Source organism: Cryptomeria japonica, chromosome 5 (genome assembly GCF_030272615.1).
Source record: "Cryptomeria japonica chromosome 5, Sugi_1.0, whole genome shotgun sequence".
Lineage (NCBI taxonomy): Eukaryota > Viridiplantae > Streptophyta > Pinopsida > Cupressales > Cupressaceae > Cryptomeria > Cryptomeria japonica.
This window is the reverse complement of record NC_081409.1, coordinates 166176962-166184388: the sequence shown is the minus strand read 5'-3', so window position 1 is coordinate 166184388 and position 7427 is coordinate 166176962.

The window sequence follows — 7427 nt, the reverse complement described above, 5'->3', positions numbered from 1 at the left end:
ATCTTTGGGAACAGGAGCACAAGGTTGGAAAATGAATGCAAGGAAAAATAGAATAGAATATGCTGATAGTAGGGGTCGGAATTTGGAGTGTTTTTACTGGATTGATCACGGTCCTTGGCTGAGAAGGGACAGCACGTCATTTGTATTATAAACGAGATTTTTACCAGGCATGATCTTTAACCATCATAATTTTGTATCTCCAAGTTATGTAACAAATTTCATAGCAGTAGATAGAAGCATTAACATGTATTAATCTTGCTGCCATCTTAACTTGATAACATGTGATACCGATCCTTCAGTAATAGATTATTTGAATGGGTCTAAGTTAAACTGTTAGCTCACAGAGTTGTTGACTTTAGGATAATGTGGATGCATTTGTGCTCAAGTTCTAAGACAGTAGTAAAATCGTGTCAACCTTAACATGTCCACTCTATTTCTGAAGGTCGATCTTTGTAAATGCTTGGCATGATATTGTGGTTACATTATCCTACGGTTTTCAGTCCAATAGATGTACATAGACTGAGTATAGAGCATTATGTATAATAATTCTTTCACATCGAGCTATAGTCAAGCTCAGAGGAGTTGCAATTGTTGTTAGACTTATTGTATCAGACCATTATGTTGTCGAGCGGACACTTAAAATAGAGGATAAAATAATTGGCTCTGAAGAATAATTTATTGCATTTGTTTCATATCAGTCATTAGCTCAAGAATATCAGTTATATAATGAATCATAGTCGGCATAATGAATCTTAGTTGGCCGATAAGACTTATAATGCCCATGGTATGTAAAATGTAATATCTCAAATGATTAAAACCAATTATAGGAACCCGTGCATGTAGATGTAATCTGATCAGTATGCAAACATTCTCTTTTTATAACTTAAGTGTGATGTAAAGAGACATAGTCTTTGTTTCTCCAAAGAATAACATATGCTGTATATTTTCTTAAGACTGTAAGTAAACAGTGACCATCGATCATAATCATGACATCAAACTTGAATATACAGTTGCATTGAAATACTTTTGCTTATTATCGAACTGTAGTTGAGCCGAGAATGACATATATTTAGTCTGTCATACTTATGAAAACCCTTATTGGGTCGAACTGTGAAATGAGATACGAGGATAACCTCTATGCTCCATAAACAACCGCTACAATTGAAAATAAGATTTCGATAGACTAGATACTATGAACTCGATGTAACACGGTCGACTGATAAGTCTTGTAAAGCCAATGATAAGTAATGCCCCAACTGATTATTAGTCTTTAAGAAAACATTGAAATTAAATGAAGAAATGACACATGCAATGTGCCAAGAAGCACCCCCTTCAAACATAATTTTTAAGGTGAAAGATTGATGTGAATCATGATGAGTGTAGTAACTCTCGAGTAATCTTAAGCAAGTAGTAAAATATATATTGGTGTTTAAATTAATAAGTTGAATTAAGGTGAAATACAATTAATTGAGATTTGAGAAAAAAATTTGAACAATTGACAGAATGCAAATAGCATGTCATAGTAGTTAAGTCCACCCAATGAAGTCAACCAGAATTTGAGTAATTGTAACAAGTCGATTAGGGTGGTGAACATGACAACATGTTAAATGTGCTTTACAACTATATTAAACTTTGGTCAAGGTGGCACAGTGTTTGCTTGCGTCTGTCATTTCATAAGATCTAGATACACTTCCTAATCAAAAGGTCATAGTAGTTAGGAGGTACCTATAGTGTGTGACCAACTAAAGCTATGTAGGTTCAAAACACCACATCTCATAAGGCAAACGGACCTATTCCTATGTTTGCACACTTGTGAAGGGTAGAGCCACTTCCTTAAGGAAGGTGTGCGAGGGACCACCAAGTTTGTGGTTGAAGGCAAAGCACCTTGATGATGCTCACCTTGGTGCAAAATAAGATGAGACTTCTATGATATTCTATATTGGAAAGCATAACATTAGTAAACTCTAACCCTTCTCTTTTACTTATTGCATATTAATACATGTTAGAAGAATAGTACAAGATAGTTACTTGCTTATGTAATTTCATTTAGTTGATACTTGACTACATTTCATCTCATGATTTTATTTAGCTGGAAAAGTTTTTTAAATTTTTGATTTATGCAAAGATGGCTATTATTTTTAAGTAAATAGAAAGTATTTTTCTTATGTTTTTTTATGAAATAATTAGCATGTTACACTTAATTAGGTAGTTTCTATGGTACATCTAGAATACTTATCTCATTTTGTCTCATTTCACATGATTATGACACTTGTCCTAGTCCTAACCTTTCCTAGGTCTCATATTGCCTTTATAAGAAAATATTCTCTTGTATGTCTTATATCTTCTAAATATTGTATTCGTATTTTATATTTAGTCAATAGAATAACATCTTATATTGATTCTTCTCTCTTCTGTGTAAAAGGTTATTTTTTATTACAAATTAAAGATCTTACTTGCTTACTTCAACACATTCAACAAGCAATGCTACTAATATTGGTGGTCTCTTCCAATGTTCCCTACTTTACTAGTTTATTTCTTTCCATTCCACTTCTTCTTCTAGATGGTGTTGAATAATTTTCTCTCTCTATCTTATATCTTTTTCATTTTGATATTGGCAATAATTTATTCCACAAGATTAAAAACATCTTTAATGTTCTATATTTGTATACAAGGTCAATAAGGATATTTTCTCATTACAATCTATTTCCCTTGTTGAGGCTAGTTCTAATATTGGTAAGTTGAATTAAGTTTTTTTTTAGTTTTTTTTTTGGGGTAGGTGTTTTTTCTCCAAAACCAAATCCTTGATGAGAGTTCTTCTATCCATGATGACTTTGTTTCAATATCTTTATTATAAAAACTATAATTATTAATATATTATATAAGCAATTTTTACAAAAAAAAATTGGAGTATTAAAAGTATCGTAAGTAAAATAAAAGACATTTGAAAAGAATAAAATAAAAACTTCTAAACTAAAAATTAGTAAATAATGTATATTTTAATATATTCTGGCCTTGGACTATTGTTGAGTAAAAAAAATAGTAAACAATGTAGATAAAATTAAAATAAATGTTTTAAATTAAAATAAATGTTTTAAATTAAAATAAAATATTTTTTAAATAAATATATAACTTAAGATTATATTTTAACATTTTTTAGATAGATACATAATTTAGTCATATACACTAGTTAATTAGTTGTCATTTCAATATAGAACATAGATAATTAAAAGAGTTAAAATTTTATTCTTGTGTAAATATTCCGAGTAATATAAAAAGTAAAATAAAAGAATCATTGAAATAATAAATGAGGAGATTTTCAAAACTAAAATGAAATGTACATATAAAAGTAAAACAAATATAGTACAAGTAAAGTCAAAAAAATGAATCTAGATAAAATAAAATGAATATTTCTAAGTAAATTTTTAAAAGTAAATAATGTAGATAAAATATAATTATATTTTTGAATTATTTTTAAAAACACTTAATAAAATTATGAGATTATATTTATGATTTTTAGATAATGTATAATTAAACTATTTACACTAATTCATTGTCAATTTCATTTCAATAGAATGTGATTATTTAATAGAATTGAAATTTTGTTCTTGTATAAATATTAGACTAAGTGTATAATAATTTTTCATATTAATTTAGACTACAACTTTACAAGGTAAAATAGTTAATAATTGAATAATTAACTTCAATTCTTGTAGATATTGAATACCTCTATGAGAGTATAATCGAATCAAATCAACAATTATATTGTCTAGACCGTATGACGAATTGAAATTTAAACTACCAAAAAATGAATAGAATATAATCACCCCAAAATCATTTAAAAACAATATTAAGTCTCAATAAAAATCATATTTTAATCTAATTTTTAATTAATTGAAAAATAAATACAAATGTGCATCATAATGATTGAATAGGCAATACAACTGTCACGGATAGGCCCCAACCCACAATTACTCCACTGACATTGATTGCAGAAGCATGACTATTTTTTGATTGTGTGGTAAGAAAATAATAAATGTAAAATTGAAATGCAAGGAAGCTACGCAGCATGAGTGACTGCATCCATTCTTAACCCTAATTACTACATGATGTTGAATAAGTATCCCTCCAAATCATTATATAAATATAGTTTGCTTAGTATTATGTACTTCTGCAATGTTTTGAACTATTGGTATAATGTACCTAGTTTTTCAACCTATGTAACAACAAAATTATAACTTTATATTCAATAAATGTCAGTGTAATATATTATTGTATTTTATGATTATAATGTTTTATATTCTATGAAGGAATGTTTTCAATATGTAATAAAGGAGAGTGTTGATTTGGATTTCTATATTTTATGTTTTTGTCGACCTCTTATTTAAGTTGCAAATAATTGAGTTAGATATACACAATGAAACTCAAAAATTTAAAAGCAAATAACATTTAGATAGAGAAATAACAGAGACAAAACAATAATGCATTAAACAAACTAAAACTTATATCTCTATTGATAGTTTTGATGTGTTCTGATTGATGGTATGTGATTGTATGTAGATGTTTGTTTTTTTATTGCTACTCAATTTGATAGCATAAGGGTACTACTTAACTCATGGATCTTGAAATGAGGAGGGTAAACCTCTCTTAAAGAGAATTTGTAAGTGGAAGTTGGAGGGCTAGGAGTTGAAGATGGATCAAGGGCTAAGATTGTTTGCAGGGACAAGGTCTTTAGCCTTTGGACAAGTGTATCAAGAGGGTGCAAGATGTTTTGATCAACGAAGCAGATTTTATCAAGATATGAGATTAAATGAGATAAGAGAAAGCATTCTCATAGAGAAGCAAAGAAGAGACATGTCTCCTCTCACAAGTGTGAGAAATTAGAGATAGGGGATAGTCATCCTCTTGGTGTCCTCATCCTAGGGAGAATGATCGATCATTCAAGGTCATTTTGACTCATGAATCGACTATTGACTTTTTAGAAATTATAATTGTGAACAAAAAATACTTTATGTTTTAGAAGTACCTTGATGCATCCCCTTTTTAAACCTTAACCTATTTTTTAAAGGCACCCCATCCAAAGACTCAACTTCAAATATAACCACCTATTTATGTAGGAAATAAGACAAACAAAAACTAAATTTAAGAAGCACTTCTTTTGCATCTGAAGTATTTAGCTTGGCTTGAAAATTGTTAAATTTATCAGTATAGTGTAAAACATATTGGTGTTTTGTAAATATCCCAAAGGATAGAATATTTCCTTATAAAGATTCTTATAGATTTATCCACTCAATTATCTCATCCTCTTGCTGCAAGAATTATCTAAAAATAATCCTACCATCCCATGGCCTAATCTCACAAATGGAGGGTTGCAGAGTCTCTTCTTTCTCTCTCATAGAGGGAAAATTCATTATACATAGTGGATAGAAGTATTCCTTGTGTGTTATCATGAGTCCTTCCTTTTATGACCTATCTTCTTCACTAGTGCATTCACATTGTATCATTTCTTTTTAAGAGAGGAGTTTTATCCCCATACGATTTTTTATTTTACTCTACTTCATGAGAAAATTGAACATGGCTACCTAACATGGCTAGTAGTCAGTACGCATCATCATAGTTGTATATATTACTCCCTAAGTTCCACTTAAGAGGAGATCTTGATGTAAATAGTGACTTTATCAAACTAGTTAGCTTCAAGCATACCTAGACAAATTTTGATTCACATTGCTAAGTCTCCATTCAAAAACCTTTATATTTTTGTGTCATCTCTAGTGGTGATAGATATGTTCTCACTTTGTGAGACACCTCTTTCATGCATATTTGATGATTTCTCACACACTTGTCAAGTGAGCTCACAAGTGCCATATTTGGAGGGGTAGTCTATTATTGTTTCCTACCTTCTAACCTCACTCTCTTTCTTATATATGCAAGTTTTCTATGTGCATTACATACACTCTCATTATCTATGATAGATATTTCTATTTGTGCTAATTTTGTTTCCTTTGTAGAAAGTTGTATTGTGCATTCTGATTCTAGATAATCTCAATATAAAGTGTAGAATTATGGGAGTGATGAAAGACACAAGACATAGATAGTTGCTAAAGGATTCACATAGAGATTGAATAAATTATGAAGAGTTGTTTGCATCAATAGCAATATAAGAGACCACTAGAATTATGGTTTCAATAGCTTCTCAAAAGAAATGAAGCATTCATCACATGGATGTGAAAATCTCCTTCTTGAATGCATAATTAGAAGATGAAGTCTATGTAGAACAACCATAGGATTTTGATGTACAAGGTAAACAACAAGAAGTCTAAAAATTGAAGAAGGATTTATATGACCTCATACAAGCACCAAGAGAATGGTATGATAGGGTTGATGGATATTTTTTGAAAGAAGACTTTAGGAGAAGTAAGAGTAAACCTACCATTTACTACAAACAAGAAGTTAATGACATTCTTATTGTAAGTTTGTATGTTGGTGGTTTTGTGTTTGGGTACCAACTCTAAGATAAAGGATGAGTTCAAAATTTCTATTATGATTAAATTGGACACAAAATATTTAGGTCTGATTCTAGGAATGGAGATTTATCAACATGAGGATGAAATTTTCATTTGTCAATATATGTATGCTAAGATATGTTTTTTATTATATAAGCAGGGAGAAGGCCCTGAACCTATGAAACAATAGGATTACCACACAACAACATTAACCCATTTAAGAATAGTCATCCTAAAAGACATAGAAATAGAGCCCCCCTTAAATAAAAAAATCCTCATATCCCTATAGCTTAATCTACTAGTTCTAACCAAATTTCAACTACCATTCTCAATAATATCACAATATATGTCCAAATTAAACTTAACAGTATCGTAGTTCAGCATAATTAAGTTAAACTAAACAAAATCGCAGGCCCTGCAGATTAACTTTCTAAAGATCATAACAAAAGAAAAAAAAAACCTTAGAAGATCGTAGAGCAGCTAGTCCTTCTTTATTAGGTTACAATTACCTTTGGAGCCTATCAATTTGACTTTCCCAAGTGTCCATCTTCTTGTCTCCATCATCAAAATCTCTCCCCTCTCTGCCTTATTTTGCTAGCTTCCATCCTTGCTTCTTGATTTTACCAGATCCTAACAGCACCCCCAAATGACTTTATTCATGATACCATCTGTGATACACTAGAGGGCATTGAAGGCATTGTTGAGGTTATCAAATTCTTTTTTGTAACCCTCATGCTTCTCCTCCATATTAGCAATTCTACCCTTTAGCTCCTCTAATTGCTCGGCCATATCCTTATTATTTTCCTTTCTAGTTTGGATTTCCTGAGAACAGGGGACCATTTCCTCATCATCAAGGTAGTTAGGAGCCAGCGGGCATTGGTTAGGTTTATCCGAGTCTTCTTCTTTTTTAACATTCTCTTCCTTCCC